We start from the raw sequence: 18,664 nt of genomic DNA, 5'->3' as shown, positions 1-18,664 counted from the left end.
ATACACATATGCATGTGTGTACACACACACACACACACACTGTTTTTCAAGATAAATTAGTCCACAACTGCAGTTCTCAAATACATTAAAATCACCTTGGGAGTTTTTTAAGAATACTAAATATGTAGTCTCTCGGTCATGTCAGACTCTTTGCGACCCCATGGACCGTAGCCCTCCAGGCTCCTCTGTCCATGGAATTCTCTAGACAAGTATACTGGAGTAGGTGGCCATTCCCTTCTCCAGGTGATCTTCCAGACCCTGGGATTGAATCCAGGTTTCCTCCATTGAAGGCATAATCCCAGAGATTCTTATTTAATTTCAAGGGTGAGGGTAAAATGAAAAAGGTTTGAAAACTCAACCTGGTGTTTCCAGTATACAGTCAGAGTATGATCCACTGACGTAGACATGTTACTATGAGAATTAAAGAACTTGAATGACTAGGAAAAGCTAGGATCTTTTTATCTTTCATAGAGACTTGCATAGAGCATTTATTAATTTGCATATTAATGGAAATGTTGGAGTTATCTAAAAGGTGAGGACTTGAAGAGAGTATGGTCTCTTGATTTTTCTGACTCTGAAGGCTCTTATCTCAGCACAGACCACACTATCTCCTGCAACATTAACATAAATAAAAAGGTAATTTGAAAAAGAAAAAAAAAATGTGGAGACTTCTGCTTCTAGCCAAATAAGATAGAAATTTCCTTTTTGCTGAAACTAAAAGATGGGAGCTAACAACTGCCATACGTTTTTGCCTGAAGAGAGTTTGTATGCCTGGCCAAAGGAGAGGAAATCAACATAGAGTTCAGAGGTCTCTCTGGGTTTAGGTGATGGAGCTTGTAGTGTAGTGTATAGGATAGAGTACTGTAGAAGAGAGAGCTGCACAGAGAGAAAGAACTGGGTGTCTGCCAAAAGACTTCAAGTCTTCAGCTGAGTATTGACCACTGCATGCATATTAGGAAAGAAGCTGAGTCTAGGGGGGGAAATAACCCAAAAGAATAAGAAGAAATAACTACGAGCATTCACAAGAGCTAAGAACAGTTCCTTTTCGCATCAGGCAGAATAGAAAAACTCATAATTGATTGTGCTCAGGTGGATTTTCCCTCAGTAGTGGGGCAAAAATAACCCAAGGCTAAAGGCTTTCTTCTTGCTTTAACAAAGCTTAAAACAAGACCCAGTTCTCAAGCAGTGATGATGGAAATGTAAAGTGGTATAACAACTTTGAAGAAAAAGTTTGTCAGTTTCTTAAAAATGACCCAGTGATTCTACTCCTTGATATTTACACAAGAGAAATTAACTGTTATATCCATATAAAATCTTAATCAAGAAAGTTTATGGCAGTTAAACTGCAGACAACGCAACGTCGATCAGAAGGTTAACAAACCAACAAATTATAGCATATTCTTTTAGGAAAACACTACTCATCAACTTAATACAAAATGAAATAATGACATGAAACAAGATGAAATAATCTTAAAACAATTATGCTGCATGAATAAATCTGGAAATAAATCATTATATTGATTATGATTTGACCCAAAAAATTCTATAGCCCTGAAACTTATCTACAAATACAGAAAGCAGACTAGGGTTGTCTTTACCTGGGGGAGTGGGATAAAGTGGGATGAGAGATAAGAGTTACAAAGGGGCACAAGGAAAATTTTGCTGGTGAAAACCCCAGAAGAAATCTAACTCATGATGTCTTATGTGGGTGAAAAAAATATTTTCTGGGTTTAAATATAGTCTGCCAATTCAATAGAAATTAGTTTTGTGCATCATTTTAAAATCACCTTTCACAGTATACTGAAATTATACTTATTTGCATTCTAAAAGAGAAATAAGTGTCATACGTAAGTAAAGTGTTTGTTGTTTTTTTTTTTCCTAAAGCACTTCTAAATATTCTATCTTACTTGCTTCTGTTTATTCTAATCTTCCAACAAGGTTCAGTTCAGTTCAGTCACTCAGTCGTGTCCGACTCTTTGTGACCCCATGAATTGCAGCACGCCAGGCCTCTCTGTCCATCAACTCCCGGAGTCTCCCCAAACCCATGTCCATCGAGTCGGTGATGCCATCCAACCATCTCATCCTCTGTCGTCCCCTTCTCCTCCTGCCCTCAATCCTACCCCGCATTAGGGTCTTTTCCAATGAGTCAACTCTTCGCATGAGGTGCCCAAAATATTGGAGTTTCAGCTTCAACATCAGACGTTCCAGTGAACACCCAGGATTGATCTCTTTTAGGATGGATTGATTGGATCTCCTTGCAGTCCAAGGGGCTCTCAAGAGTCTTCTCCAACACCACAGTTCAAAAGCATCAATTCTTTGGCGCTCAGCTTTCTTCACCGTCCAACTCTCACAACCATACATGACCACTGGAAAAACCATAGCCTTGACTAGACGGACTTTTGTTGGCAAAGTAATGTCTCTGCTTTTAAATATGCTATCTAGGTTGGCCATAACCTTCCTTCCAAGGAGTAGCATCTTTTAATTTCATGGCTGCAGTCACCATCAGCAGTGATTCTGGAGCCCAAAAAAATAAAGTCTGACACTGTTTCCACTGTTTCCCCATCTATTTCCCATGAAGTGATGGTGACATAATAATATTTCTCAGGAAAAGTCATTATTCTGGAAAATTCAAAGGTGATCTTTTAAATCCTCAGCCTTCTCTCTTGAAACATTATTCCTTCTTTTATTTGAATGTTTTGCATCATAACTAGGTCAGGCTATCTTTCAATATCCAGTAAGGCTTTTATTCCACACAAAACCTCACCTTCATATGACATATCATTGGTTTTATTACCCATAATTGTTGCTAACTCTCAAAGTAAAATTAAGAGGCTTAATAAATATTTAATGATTTCATAAAATGCAAACAACCAGACTGCACATTTCTTTTTTATTTCTACTGAGTCCCTTCAGTTGACTAATTTATATTTATATTTTATTTTTATTTAAGATAAGCATTTTCTTCAAGAAAAAAAATTCAATAAATCAGCAAGGAAATAAATATCTTCCTAGTCAGCACTCAAACTGGTTTCAATATTTGTTAAGTGAATTAACAGGAAGCTATAATAATTTTTAATTATGAGACAGAATTTTGACAGAAAAAATATTTTTTTACTAAATTAGGAAAAATAAACATCAAAAGACATAAAAAGGTTCAAAATATTTCTCTATTGCTTATAATTTAAAAGATGATTTCTATCATAATATAAATAAAGAAACCATTTTGTTTAAACAATTTTAAAGAACTTAGATGTATTAGAAAAGTGAAAGAGATTCTGAGCCAATAGGTATAGATAAACCATGGCAGTCATTTTGAAAATGCTATTAGAAATGTAAACTGAAGGTAGTGGACTCAAAGCCAGATTTAAGGCCTGATTCTCTAAAAAAAAAAAAAAAAAGCTCTTTAACAATTCAGACATTCTCTCTACTGTGTTATATAGTTTATCCTTATAGGAATATAATAAACACAATAGCTAATAATTATATAATACTTTCTAGGTGATAATTATTTTCATCTAGAATTTCTTCCTTTTTAAAAATGTAGTACCTGATTATTATTATTATTCCCTTATAACTAATGAAAGCAAAGTTCAGAAACATGAAATAAAAAGCTGAACACCACAAATCTGTTAATATTACCATAGATCCCAAGCTTAGGGCATAAGGCTTAAATCTCTAAACTACCAGAGTCATGGGGAGGACAGGTTTGAGGTTGTTGTGAACAGGAGGGAAGCCAAATGAAGAATTCCTGCACACCTTAGGCACAGTAGTGGCACATAATTTCTCAGTAGTGTTGATATGAGCCAAGACACATTCTTTATAAGATCTTTAGATCTTTCTAAAGGATCTCATGTAATACTTAAAGTAGGAGGTGGGGTGGGGAAGAGAGAGAAAGAGTCTAACTCTGAACATTCTCTGATATGTTCTATCAAGTAAAGAGAAATCAGCCAATGTTCAAATATTTTAGAAAGTAGATAAGTATCATAAGTGATGAAACCAAAATAAAATGACTTTAAAGGAAGCAACAGTTTTTGGAATCATATACTCTTGTACATATTAAGTAGTTCTAAAGTGTTTCTTTGAATTTGCATCACCACAGTTAAGAGGCAAATAATCAAGTTTGGAATCTCACAGTTTTCAGCTGGGTAGAAAGCCATGGTGCATAAGTCACTTCAAAATTATAAAACTAATAGTATCACTTTCTTTTGTTAATGATATTGTGGAGCTGAAGAAATGGTTATTGTTACCTGAACTTATTTCCAATCTCAGTTTGTTAAGCCCTCCATGACATTGAGATAGCAAGGTTAGAATGGATTTTTTGACACACAGTGTCATTGCTTTGTGGAAGGTTTCAGAAGCCAATCATTTGAAGGCACATTAATAGGCTCTTTTTAGTACAATTTGATCTTGGTAGAGTAACCAATAAAGGATGTTAATGCACACAGGCTCTATCAACTGCAGAAAATCATTACCTCCCTAACCCTGAAGGAGCAAAGAGAAGAAGAGATGTTAACTAAAGCCCAGTGAGAGCTGGTTATAGGAAGGAAGACTACTCAGTAGAAGATATCCCTTTAAGACTCAAACTAGAAGTGAGTAAATAAACAACCTATCTCTGTTCTCCCTCTACTCTCTAAACTCCTGCCATTTGTGCTCTTTGGTCAAATCCAACTTGAAGCCAGAAGGCAAGGACAGTTAATCGATGCAGTCCAAAATAGTCAGTCTCCCCAAACGCAGAGCATGGCAAAGGAGGGAAGGAAGGTTAACTAGACATTTTTCAGTCCAACACCACTATGTACTGTGATGCAAGGTAATCCAGACAAGGCCAACTGGGAAAAGGAGTGGGATGGTATAGTGTTGACATACCTATATGCAAGAGTTTATGAGTACATGACATATTCATATGAAAGAGTACAGCCATCCTTCGGTACCTGTGGGGGATTGGTTCCAGGACCTCTAGGGATATCAAAATTTGCAGGTGCTCAAGTGCTTTATATAAAATGGTATAGCACAGCAGGCCTTCTGTTAGTCATGGTTATACAGAACTCACAGATACAGGAATCCAACAATATATAAGTTCAGTAACTGTTCAGTTCTCATAAAACACGTATCTTTAGTAGATTTCAGAAAGAGGAGACTTTATGTGAGGGACTGAATGATAAGAAACAGTTCTTACTTTCTCTAAAATAATTTTGAAGGAAGGTTTTAGAGAAAAGAGTTGAATGTGGTTCCTGTGTTAGTGTGTTAACTTGTAACCATATTTCATCAAATGCTGGTATTGCTCTATGACCTAACTGCTGAGGGAAAACCAACTCCAGTGTTTTGGATTAGCTTATTGTTCAGTTGTGTTTTCTATCTCCAAACATATCATAAATTATTCTTCTTGTAAGATACTGATGGATATATTTGGCAAACAAATTTCACTCTTCTTATCAGCCCAATGCTTGGCTATTCACTGTGTTCATTGCTCTCAGAGTATATGAGTTCTCATTCAGTTCTTAACTGCAGAAGCAGCCTGCATTTTGCCTAACTTTATCCCCTCAAGATTTATCTATAAAACAACTAAATTATTCCTACTATTACTCAGAATTTGAAACAATCACTACATTAGGTCATCTTCATCACCTAAATGCAAAACTTTTATTTCATCTCATCTCATTGGTTGGTTGGTTGACTGAGTAAGAGCTCAAAACTCTCACAAATCTTCCAACTTTTAAGCAAAGTACAGTTACTCATGATTTATATTTACCCAGAATATATGTTTAAGCCAGAAATATTTGTAATCTATTCTGTAGTTTCAGTCTTTTCATTTTGTTTTTCCAAGTCCTTTCTTCCTCACTACCAAGGTCATTTCCTTTCAGTTTTTTCCTTCTCTTTAAACACTCCTCACATTGAGTTGTTCTATTAATATTTCTATTCTAATTTGCTTCCTTTTTGCATAACCCTCCTTCCCTCCCTCCCTTCTTTCTTTCCTCCCTTTCTTCTTGTTTTTATATCTTTCTTTTTTTCATTTCTGTAATCTTAGTATTACATCTTCCTTCTTTAATCTTTTTTTGCTTACTTTCCAGATTTATAAAACAGTATTTTATATAATAGTCATAAATAATAAAATAGAAAGGTACATTAACTATTTATGAGAATTAAAACAAAAAGAAAATAATATCAACAACACTATGTCAAACCCAAAAGACATTAAACTTGTATGCTCTAATAGCTACGTATATAACAACTATTTGATCTTGAGTCTCCTGATACTCAAGGAAGGAAAGAAGTTATTTTATAAGACCCATAGTGTCTCTGAAAGTGTCAGTCACTCAGTCGTGCCTGGCTCTCTGTGATCCCATGAACTACAGCCTGCCAGGCTCCTCTGCCCATGGAATTCTCCATGCAAGGATACTGGAGTGGGTAACCATTCCCTTCTTCAGGGGATGTTCCTGACCCAGGGATCAAGCCCAGATCTCTTGCATTGCAGGCAGGTTCTTTACCATATGAGCCAACAGGGAAGCCCTAGTGTCTGTGGTATAAAATAAAAAGCCGCCTGAGATCTGAAAGAATATCACTGACTAATTCATTCTCCATGAAAGCGTATATTGAGCACTCATCAGGTGCCAGGAATTGGTCTTGGTTCCTGGATATAGAATTTGACAACTTAGCAAAATCCAAGCCTTCATGAATGTTACATTTTAGAATGACAGGAAAACAATAAATGCAATAAACATAAAGTATGCTGGATTGTGATTAGAAATAGATAAAAACATAAAATGTGAAAACAATCATCTGTCTTAAGAATACAATATGGTTTCTCTAGGGAATTCATGGACAGCATATTCTTTAAATATGCATGCAAAATATTGCTTCAAATAGTTTATTGAGAGCTGTTGAACTTCACCATCTCAAATACCAATGATGTTGCTAATTAAAAAGAGAAACAAAACAAAACCAAAAAAAAGCTTTTCCAAACTGAAATTCTGGAAATGTAGTTTGTTTTTTCTTAGAGAAAATTAGAAATTTTAACCAAAATTCAGGCTTATATTTAATGACTATTCAAGGCTCTTCTTTTTATTTTTTTTCTTTGACATTGTTGTATTTGTGTTTATGTTCTGGAGACTTATCAGATTTTCATCTATTGCAAAATTTAAAAGATTTAAAGACTATTAGTTCCTATCAATAATGGAAATAGTGAGAGACTTTATTTTGGGGGGGCTCCAAAATCACAGCAGATGGGGACTGAAGCCATGATATTAAAAGACACTTGCTCGTTGGAAGAAAGTTAAAAAGCAGGGACACTACTTTGCCAACAAAGGTCCATCTTGTCAAAGCTATGGTTTTTCCAGTAGTCATGTATGGATGTGAGAGTTGGACTATGAAGAAAGCTGAGCATGGATGAATTGATGCTTTTGAACTGTGGTGTTGGAGAAGACTCTTGAGAATCCCTTGGACTGCAAGGATATCCAACCATTTAATCCTAAAGGAAATCCCTCCTAAATATATGATGGTGAAGCTGAAATACCAATGCTTTTGCCATGTGATGCAAAGAATTTACTCATTTGAAAAGAACCTGATGCTGGGAAAGATCGAAGGTGGGAGGAGAAGAGGATGACAGAGCATGAGATGGTTGGATGGCATCTCCAACTCGATGAACATGAATTTGAGCAAACTCTGGGAGTTGGTGATGAACTGGGAGGCCTGGTGTGCTGCAGGGTGTCGCAAAGAGTTGGACACGATTTAGTGACTGAACTGAACTGAATCCCTTTTCTAACAATTGTTATTTATTTAAATGCACTATTTCACAAAGAAAAAAATCATCAACAAATATGCTTTAAAATATGCTGATATCTTGCCCAGTCACTCAAAGAAACAACTTTGTCATAGGTTTCAGGTAGAGAGTTGTTTTTTTTTTTCAGACAGTGAAGCTAATTTTTGTTTTCTACTCTAAAATTACCTATTGATCTCTGTTAGTAAAAACTGTTAAAAAAATGTTTTTTAAAAAGGTGCAATTTCTGGCAGTTAAATGATATAGTTGAAACAAATACACTTGAGGCTCTTTGTGCCAGTCTCTTCTGATCGAAGAGAAAACAGGAATTAGAAATATATACCCCTTTGTCTCATGCTTTTTAGTTATTGTGGTAGAAGTGGTGACATTTTTCTTCATTCTCCAATTTGGGGTTGGAGTTTGAGGAGTATATTATCACTCTATCAAACATTCAAAACCAGATACATAATTATCATTGTATATTAGTATCCCTCAAGGAGGAATAATAGTAAGTTCATGTAGTGAGGGTAAAAAAGCTTCTCTGACTTTTTCCCTGGCTCTTTCCCAACTTACAACCCTTATACAGCTCTATTAGGCTGTCTTTTCCACCTATACACCTGCAGGTTCTAGTCAAAGTACATCAAAAACACAGGCATTAATGTACAGTAAATATATCTCATACCCCCCATACCTCATACTCCTCATAGTTTTACTATGTTCTGAACTGCCTTATTTCATATATGTCATATATGTGACAGTGCAGACACATTGATACTGCTGGAATCCCTCACTAGAAGTCACTTGACATGGAGTTTCAGGAGAAACGCAACAAGATGTGAGAAGGCAACAAGAAGCCAACAGGATGTGAGACAAAGATGGAGCTCAGCATTAGCCACTCTTTTTGTTCTGATGGTAGAAGTTATCCACCCTGGGCGATGACTTTAACTACTGCAAACAGCTCCAGAAGGCTGCACTTTCATCCCCATTGTAGGTTAATGAGCATATTTGCATGGTAGGAATTATTAGCAACTAGGCCTGTCCCCAGGAGAGTATCCATGATGTTATTCACAGACCATTAACAGCAGAGTTCACCCATGACCATTAGAGGCTGTGAAGAAATGTTCTCTCCTTGGGAACAACCAATAGTGGACAAATGCCATTCTCTTAAGACATATTTCTTATTTATTTGTACAAATATTACAGATTTTTATAAATCTCATAATAAACCTAAAAATATTTTTCATGAGCAGGCATGTTACTGAAGTTTTTCTTGTTTTTTTAATGAAGCTATTTCATAATCCTTATGATACAGAAAAGTGTTTGTATCTCTTTGTCTTAATTTTTTTTCTTTTTTTTTAACCTCTCTTTATTTTTAAAGTAAAATCACTGAATGGAAGCATTTAAGGAATTTGAACAAATCAAGGAATGCCTTGTCCTTTAATAAGGAAATTTATCCTAAAAATGTGGGAATGAACCCACAGTATAAGACTCCTTAAATAGAATGGAAAGAAGCAAATTTAGTCTCCTGAAGAAAAAAAATGTATATTGATTGATATGTAATATCGAGAATGCAGCACACTGGTTTATAAAATATACTTTGCAAATTGGTTCTTTGCAAAGGTATCGGATGCCTCTTACGATCCAGATATTACACATCTATGTAGGGTACATTTTTATGTCTTGCCATACTGAGCCACATTGTTTTTCCTATGTATTGCTGGACTTCTTTGCAGTAAGCCATGGTTTTTCAGTGTGACAAGATATCATTAATGTGCATGTTTTCTTGCTTTGTACCAGATTATGGCTCAGAGTTTATCATACTGAATACATTTAAAGGTAATTTATCCAAATTATCAATCTTGAGGGATCCAAATTCATAGCTATCTTGATTGTATGAAACAGCTATAATGTTTCTTCTGTTGTTTTCACTGGACAGAGCACTGAGATAACATTCTTCCTCTCATTCACATCCTCTGGTCTTATCCATGCTTATCACAAGCTACACTGTTAAGCCATTCCCCAGAACTCCCTTGGTAGTCGAGAAAAAACTTTACTAGATAATAACATAACTGCAATATGTTTTTTTTCATTCACTCAGTGTTATGAGAATTAAGAAATGGTGAAATGACTATAACTAAAAAAATCCTGTAGAATGGTTATTGTGAAGGGTTGAGAGCATCATTCATTCTTAAAATAGGTAAATTTAAGACTCGAGAACCATGAGACTGTGAAATGTATTTTCATATGTAATAAGAAGAATTGATGTTTGCTCTTCTGTCCCATGGATCTGGGACCCACATGCTATGTCTGAAGGTAAAATATTTTCACAGCACATACCTCATTCTGCAGAGAGTATGCCAAACTCAAAGTGTGTTGTCTTTCAGGTGATGCCGTATTTGAGACTGAAAAATCAATGTTAAAGTACAACATAAAAGCAAAGAAAAAACCGAAGGAATCCACAATACTGATGTAAGCAGAAGCAAGGCAGAAAGAAAATAAAACCAAAATCCAAACTACTTGCCTTTTCAGTGAGGTATAGCCAACCTGACACTAGGTGGCTGGTTGGTTCCTGCAAGACATGGTCCTTTACCAAGGCGACATGAATGCAGATGCTGGCATATTGGGCCCTTAGTCATAGCAGCAGCCAGAGTTGACCTGGTGAAGCCAAATGTATTGAATATATGTCAATTCTGGATCTCTGGAACCAAGACTGCTTTGAGAAAAAGAATGGTTATATTCTACTGTCTGAAAATTTGTGTCCCCTACCCAGTCAAATTCTCATGGTGAAATCCTAAAGCCCAATGTGATAGACTGTGGTGTGGAGGCTTTGGGAAGTGCTTAGTTCAAGAAGGGGAAGCTCTCACAGGAGGAATTGGTGCTTTTATAAAGGAGATCAAAGAGAGATTCCCTTTCACTATGTGAAAACACACTAATAAACTGACCATCTATAACCCAAAAGAGGGCCTTCACCAGAACCCAACCCTGCTGGCACTCTGATTTTGCCTCGAGAACTGTGTCTGAAGTGAATTTCTATTGTTTATAAGCTACCCAGTCTATGATATTTTGTTAGAGAAAGCTGAATGGACTGAAAACCATGGATACTCATAGAGTGGATCTTTTATCTTCATGTGGATATTAAGTGTTCTTTCACAAAACCAGCTTCTTTAATACTCAGAATCAAAATTATTTTAAGTGTCCCATCCACTTATTCACAAACCTCCTTAATTGCTTTTTATTCTTCAAGTACTGGGAGCCTCATCATCAACTATCTTACCTAGAAAATTCTACCTTATGACATCTTGAACTGGTTTCTGTCACTCTAGAATAAATTGTAACGTAGAGCCAGATACCGACACACAGAGAAAACTAAAAGGAAGTATTATAATAAATTATTATTTTGAGCTTTTGTATTGGGAAGGAAGACCTTCCCAATAACTATTTAGATTGGAAATTCACAAAATTAAAAGTGAAGTCAAAGGAAGGACAGCAAAATTTAAAATGTACAATGTCCAATACACCAGATTTTTTCTAAGTAACTGAAAATCAAAATTAGGTTTAAATATGTTCTAATATGTCATTGGCCTATTATAATTCAAGCTATTTTCCCTAATTCTCATTTATTAACTTTTTAAAAATAAAAGTCTTAAGCTAAGTCTTATGATAGATCAATCCTCATTTGCTCCTAGAATAAGTATAGGTTACATTACATTCTTCATCTGAAATTGAAAGAATAAAGTAATAGATGTGGCACATTCTTGCATTTGAAATTTAAAGCACATGCAAATAAATAAAAACAAAAATTCTATATAGAATGAGATGGAGATAGAAAACAACAAAAACACAATGTGATTATGGCAGCCAAATATATCTAAATAGTACCATGGAAGACTGTTTTGCTTAACTATATGTTCTTAAATATTTTATCAACAGTTTAAACTTAGTCACTATGTACTGTAATAGTTGATACCATAAACACATTGGGTATTATGTATAAATTTTGATACTATATACATGTAGCAGCTGCATAAACTGTTTAAATAGTCACTTACAATTTTAGGAAGAAATAAGGGACACTTTTGTTATGGCTGTTGTTCTAGAAATATTCTGATGGACAAGTGAACTGAATTACTCACCAAATCACTCTTACTCCAGGACAAAGTCTGAAAGGAAAGGAAAAAAAGAACAAAGAGAATAACAAATTGTTTGGTATAAAAAGTAACCAGCCATCTTGGGGAATTGATCATAATAGCTGAAGATTTGGGTATGTGGTTTGGGAGATGATACATCTGTTAGATGAGGAAATTTATGAGGATAAAGGGAGAAAAGAAAATGAGAGAATAAGATAACAGAGGAATAGGAAAGAAAGATAATTTTTGTGATACGAAAATACAGACATATTTCTAGAATGGGAAGAATTTAAAGTTGTGGTATGTCTTGCATTGTAATTATATTCTGCCGTCCAGAATCACTCAATATGTTTTATACATACAAGGACACTATGAGGGGATGAAGGAAAGAGATATATCCACAACATGAAGAAGGAAGTAAGAAGCAAGAGAAGATGACAACCATGGTCAGGGATTACTAAAACCAGATTGCCAGTAGATCATCATCGTCAGAAAAGCAGGAGGTTGAATGAACCAAATAGGAGAAATTTTAGTCATTCAGCCCTATTTCCTCCTAGGTCTCTTAGAAATATGGAGGGACAGTGTGCAACTGCTTGGACTGTATAGAACAAGAGTTTGTGAAATTCTATCTAAACTGAAGGAAAATGTATCCTCAAAAATTGGAAAATTGGTGATATAGATGCGCCTTATTATGTCCATGGGCCACAAGTGAGTTTGTGGCAATGATTATCTCATACAAACACAGCTCTTTATGATCGACTTAACTATCTCTCTTCTTTGCCTTCAGACATAACTATCTTGAATTAAAGAAATTCTTTGGGAATGATAAGGAGATGATAAACAGCTATTGAAAGACTATTAAGTGCAGGATTATCACATACATTTTCTGATTCAGTCTTCACAGGAACCTATATTTTCAGACTCTTCCACAAAGTTTAATCTATAATTTATATCACTGTATTAAGTATTTATTGCCATGATAATATCCTATAATAAATTTTTAATGACATACAACAATAGCATCCACTGATCATGAATCTTGGATTGTTAGATATGTGAGTCTGCTGTTATAAACAGCACTTGCCCACATATCTATAGGTCAGCTGACCATTGACTACTGTAGCGGACATTTGCTGAGATGATGAGGGGAAATTGATTGCTTTGTGCAATCACATTAATCAGCAGGTTTTATATTGGTTGGTATATGTCAACATATACAAAGTAGTACATGTAACATATCGAAAGTTAAGAGGCACGTTTTAGTGTTCTATTTTCCACTTTATAGCAGCAAAATATGTCTTTTTAGGTCACTCCACTTTAAAAATTGATACAGTCAAAAACACTTAAGAAAGATTTTTGTTGAAACTGCAGTGGCCACTAAAGTGAAAAATTAAGACAGAAATGGTCAATCTAAATTATACTTTGAATGTTTATTTCAGCATCTCATTATCTCCTTTTATAGCAAGAAAATGTTAACACTAGAACTCTTTTGAAATTCTCCTTTTTAAATATAAAAATTAATATAATAATGTTTTAATGATAATTATACCAATTCAACCTTTATTGTTTGTCTATACGCCCAGGAACTACCAGGGTGTAAAAAGGGGAAAAGAGAGGAAAATTAAAACCTTCAGCAATATTTTTAATCTTAGTATAATTCCACTAACCATAAACAAACACTAATCAATACAAAAGAGTTAACTATTAACCTTGGTCAAATTTTAATTAGGAGGTAATAAAGAATAAACAGGAACTGCTAGACTGAAAGATTTCATGGAAGAGAAAAATTAGTGAAAAATTCACAGCAATCTTAAAAGAAGTATGGAATTCTATAGTCTCTTCATTAGAGAGGGAGTAATAAGTTATATTCTATAAAGAAAAAAATTAAGGTGGATAAATTTGAATAAAGAGAAACAAACATTTTGGGGGAAAACAATACATAATTATTTGACTTGTAGGTACAAGTTAGAACATTGCCATGCTGGTCCCTTTGGTTTTGATGCCCTTGATATTATTGAACTCTCAGTGCACGTATACTAAGTTGCTTCAGTCGTGTCTGACTCTTTGTGACCCTATGGACTGTAGCCCATCAGGCTCCTCTGTCCACGGGAATTCTCCAAGCAAGAATACTGGAGTGGGTTGCCGTGCTCTCCTCCAGGGGATCTTTCTGACCCAGGGATCGAACCTGTGTCTCTTACATCTCCTGAATTGGCAGGTTGGTTCTTTAGCACTAGCACCACCTAGGAAGCCCTGAACTCTCAGTATCTACACCAAATGCATTTCTGAGAGATCATTACTCAGGCTGAAGCAATGACCATTATGTATTGCTTATTTTGCATTGTAGTGCTTGTAAGCATTTCTCACCACTAAATTTGATCCAAAATCACCTGGAAAAAGAAAAACAAAACAAAACAAAACAAAACAACTGTGATTCTTGTCTTCATTTTATCTCCATTTTCCTTTCTCAGCTGTCTGAAGATTTATTTATTGAAGAATCCAACCTGTAGAACTAGTTTATTAGCCATCCAATATGACATAGTCTGGAAAAAAATCAAGAAACACATCATGGACTTATTGACACCAGCAAAACTTAGGAACCAACCAGTACATTCCTGCTACTTCACACTTTAGCTCAGGATCTGGGATACCACAATCAAGTATGGGTTTTCAGCCACTCTGAATGCTTTAATATCATATTTTGCTGCCAACCTAAGGACACACTGCCTTTTGTTGGTTGTACCATGATCATTCCCCAGTTTCCCCATTTCATTTCATTTCATTTCATTTCAAGCTCAGGAATGAAGTATTGTTCTAAACTCTTGATAAAGTGAAACATTGACATCCTGGAGAATCTTTCCTACTTATCTCTCTCAAAGAGGAAGCAGAGGGAAGGAAGCAGGGTCTTGTTCAATGTCCTGGGTTGTTGCCAAAAATTTTCCTTAAACTTATATTCACTCATTGTGGCATCAGCCAACCATAAGTATATTCCTGAGTTGCCTTCCTAGGTCAAACATTTAAAAAATCTAGTGAGTAGAGTGCAGTTGTAATATTATTCATTGCCTCCAAGTAGTTGACTTAAGAGGGTTTCCCAGGTAGCTCAGTGGTAAAGAACCCATCTGCTAACTCAGGAGACATGAGAGATGTGGGTTCAGTCCCTGGGTCAGGAAGATCCCCTGGACGAAGGCATGGCAACTCACTCCAGTATTCTTGCCTAGAGAATATCCACAGACAAGGGAGCCTGGTGGGTTAAAGTCCATGGGGTCGCAAATAGTTAGACATGACTTAGTGACCTCGTACACATACAGTTGACTAAGATACCCAGATAGATTACCTTCAAGGTAAATACTTACCTTCTAGGTGAAACGTTTGAACTCTATTTCCTCACTCATTAGGTAGCAGGGATTTAGAAATAGGAAGTGTTGGTTTAATTTGACAAAATATTTTGCTTTTATAGGGAATCACTCAATAAATGGAACCTACTATTTTTTGCCTTGTGGAAACAATTTGCCATCATTTACATTTGTGGAGACATATTTCCTAATTTATACAGTGATTGTTAAATTTTGCATTCTTTTGACCATTCCATTGTTTCTCCTATTTGCCTTATCAGATTTTTGCATGAGGATTTAGTGGAGGAGGTAGGTGGATCTCAGTGAAGTAGTGTTTGGTACCTACATGACCTCTTTCTCTGATATGAACCTACTCTGATACTTAGTACTATGGCACTTAGTACATCGAAGGTTATTTAGAAGTGATTAATTTTGCCAGTTCTAGATGTCAAAGATAAGATTGAGGTAGTGAATATCTCCATTATTGCTGTTGTAGCTACAATGGAGTGACTATTTCTTGAGTCAAATACACTGAAAGAAAGTAAAGTAATTGTAGTATTAGTTGCTCAGTTGTGTCTGACTTTTTGTGACTCTTTGTGACTGTAGCCTGCCAGGCTCCTCTGTCCATTGGATTCTCCAGGGAAGAATACTGGAGTGGGTTGCCATTTCCTTCCCCAGGGCACCTTCCTGACCCAGGGGTCAAACGTGGGCTCCAGGGTTGCAAGCAGATTCTTTACCATCTGAGCTACAAGGAAGTTCTGAAAGAAAGTATATTTGAAGGCTTTTCTGGGACTTTATGGTCACTTCAGTTGCTCAGTCATGTCTCACTCTTTGCGACCCCATGGCCTGCAGCACACCAGGCTTCCCTGTCCATCACCAACTCTCAGAGTTTGCTCAAACTCATGTCCATCGAGTTGGTAATGCCATTCAACCATCTCATCCTCTGTCATCCCCTTCTCCTCCTGCCTTCAATCTTCCCTAGCATCGGGGTCTTTTCCAATGAGTCAGTTATTTGCATCAGGTGGCCAAAGTATTGAAGCTTCAGCTTCAGTCTTTCCAATGAATATTTAGGACTGATTTCCTTTAGGATGGACTGATTGATCTCCTTGCAGTCCAAGGGACTCTCAAGACTCTTCTCCAACACCACAGTTCAAAATCATCAATTCTTTGGTGCTGAACTTTCTTCCTTTCTTTTTTTTTTAAATTAGTGTATTTATCTATTTTTTAACTTTACAATATCGTATTTGTTTTGCCATACATTGACATGAATCCACCGTGGGTGTACATGTGTTCCCCTTCCAGAACCCTGCTCCCACCTCCCTCCCCATCTCATCCCTCCGGGTATGGTCCAACTCTCACATCCATACATGACTACTGGAGAAACCTTAGCTTTGACTAGATGAACCTTTGTTGGCAAAGTAACATCTCTGCTTTTTAATATGCTGCTTAGGGTGGTAATAGCTTCTCTTCCAAGGAGCAAGTATCTTTTAATTTCATGGCTACAGTCACCATCTGCAGTGATTTTGGAAATCAAGAAAATAAAGTCTATCACTGTTTCCATTGTTCCCCCATCTATTTGCCATAAAGTGATGCAACCGGATGCCATGATCTTAGTTTTTTGAATATTGAGCTTTAAGCCAACTTTTTCACTCTCCTCTTTCCCTTTCATCAAGAGGCTTTTTAGTTCCTCTTCACTTTCAGCTGTAAGGATGGTATCATCTGCATATCTGAAGTTATTGATATTTCTCCCAGAAATCTTGATTCCAGCTTGTGCTTCATCCAGCCTGGCAGTTCACATGATGTACTCTGCATGTAAGTTAAATAAGTTAAGTAAGCAGGGTGACAATATACAGCCTTGAAGTACTCCTTTCCCAATTTGGAACCAGTCCATTGTTCCATGTCTGTTTCTAACTGTTGCTTCTTGACCTAAAAACAGATTTCTAGGAGGCAGGTAAGGTGGTCTGGTATTTCCATCTCCTGAAGAATTTTCCACAGACTATGATCTACACAGTCAAAGGCTTTGGTGTAATAAATAAAGCAGAAGTAGATGTTTTTTTCTGGAATTATCTTCCTTTTTATATGATCCATCAAATGTTGGCAATTTGATCTCTGATTCCTCTGACTTTTCTAAATCCAGCTTGAACATCTGCTAGTTAACGGTTCACGTACTGTTGAAGTCTGGCTTGGAGAATTTTGAGCATTACTTTGCTAGTGTGTGAGATGAATGCAATTAATTTATGGTACTAAATATTAAATATTAAGTTCTTTAAGTTAAATGCTGTTGATTTGCTAGTTCAGGAAACATGGTATTAACATAATAAACCTGTATTTACATAATTAGCATAACAGCTGGAGTCTGTACGGCTACAAAATTTATAAAATACTTTCACTTGCTTTATCTCCTCCATTTAATTTGATTCTTCTACATGTTGGGGTTTGTATTGAGAACATATTGCTACCATTTACTGATGAGTAAACAAAGGCTCAAACATATTAACTAATATGATCAAGTCTAGACAGTAACACTGAATATAAAATAATGTAAAACATGTTAAAACTATTTTGCAAGCTATATATGCTAATGAAATAGATACAACTCTACTCCAGCTTCTGCATATAGACTTCTCTATTACCAGTCTTAAATGAATTGTTCTGTGTAACCATATATTCTGCAGAAATTAAGTTTTCCTGGTTACCAATGTAACCATTATTAGGGTTTTCTCTTGATTTTTAAAAATGCATCTCATCAGCAGACAAATGGATAAGGAAGCTGTGGTACATATACACAATGGAATATTACTCAGCCATTAAAAAGAATACATTTGAATCAGTTCTAATGAGGTGGATGAAACTGGAGCCTATTATACAAAGTGAAGTAAGCTGGAAAGAAAAACACCAATACAGTATACTAACACATATATATGATATTTAGTCAATCAGTAAAGATAACCCTGTATGTGAGACATCAAAAGAGATACAGAGAAATAGAACAGTATTATGGACTCTATGGGAGAGAGCGAGGGCGGGATGATATGGGAGAATGGCATTGAAGCATGTAAATTATCATATGTGAAACGAATTGCCAGTCCAGTTTCAATGCATGATTCAGGGTGCTCGGGGCTGGTGCACTGGGATGACCCAGAGGGATGGGATGGGAAGGGAGGAGGGAGGGGGGTTCTGGAAGAGGAATTCATGTACACCCATGGTGGATTCATGTCAATGTATGGCAAAACAAATACAATATTGTAAAGTTAAAAAATAGATAGATAAACTAATTAAAAAAAAAAGTATCCAGATACTGAAATTAACAGTGCTTAATCCAAGTAACACAGTTTAAGTGAATTCTGAAAGCATATAAATTACTGTAATTTTAATTAAAGCTTTACTAATTTCACCCTCTTCTGATTTCTTTACTGGCTTCTCACCAGATACCTTTTTCCCCTAAAATAATTAAAGTT

General features: G+C 35.9%; 1 long non-coding RNA gene across 1 annotated transcript; it reads right to left on the bottom strand.

The window, feature by feature from the left end:
• Window positions 1–7,053: 7,053 nt before the first annotated feature.
• On the bottom strand, window positions 7,054–13,204 carry LOC145539681 (uncharacterized). The gene is made up of 2 exons (XR_014077901.1): window positions 11,884–13,204; window positions 7,054–10,405 (listed from the first exon to the last, which is right to left on the bottom strand). It is a non-coding gene; the product is annotated as an uncharacterized LOC145539681 (long non-coding RNA).
• Between the last annotated feature and the right edge of the window lie 5,460 nt (window positions 13,205–18,664).

This window comes from Giraffa tippelskirchi, chromosome 2 (genome assembly GCF_054371585.1).
Source record: "Giraffa tippelskirchi isolate mGirTip1 chromosome 2, T2T-mGirTip1v1.2.pri, whole genome shotgun sequence".
NCBI lineage: Eukaryota > Metazoa > Chordata > Mammalia > Artiodactyla > Giraffidae > Giraffa > Giraffa tippelskirchi.
The sequence above is the reverse complement of the archived record's forward strand: the minus strand, read 5'-3'. Positions and strand labels throughout refer to the sequence as shown.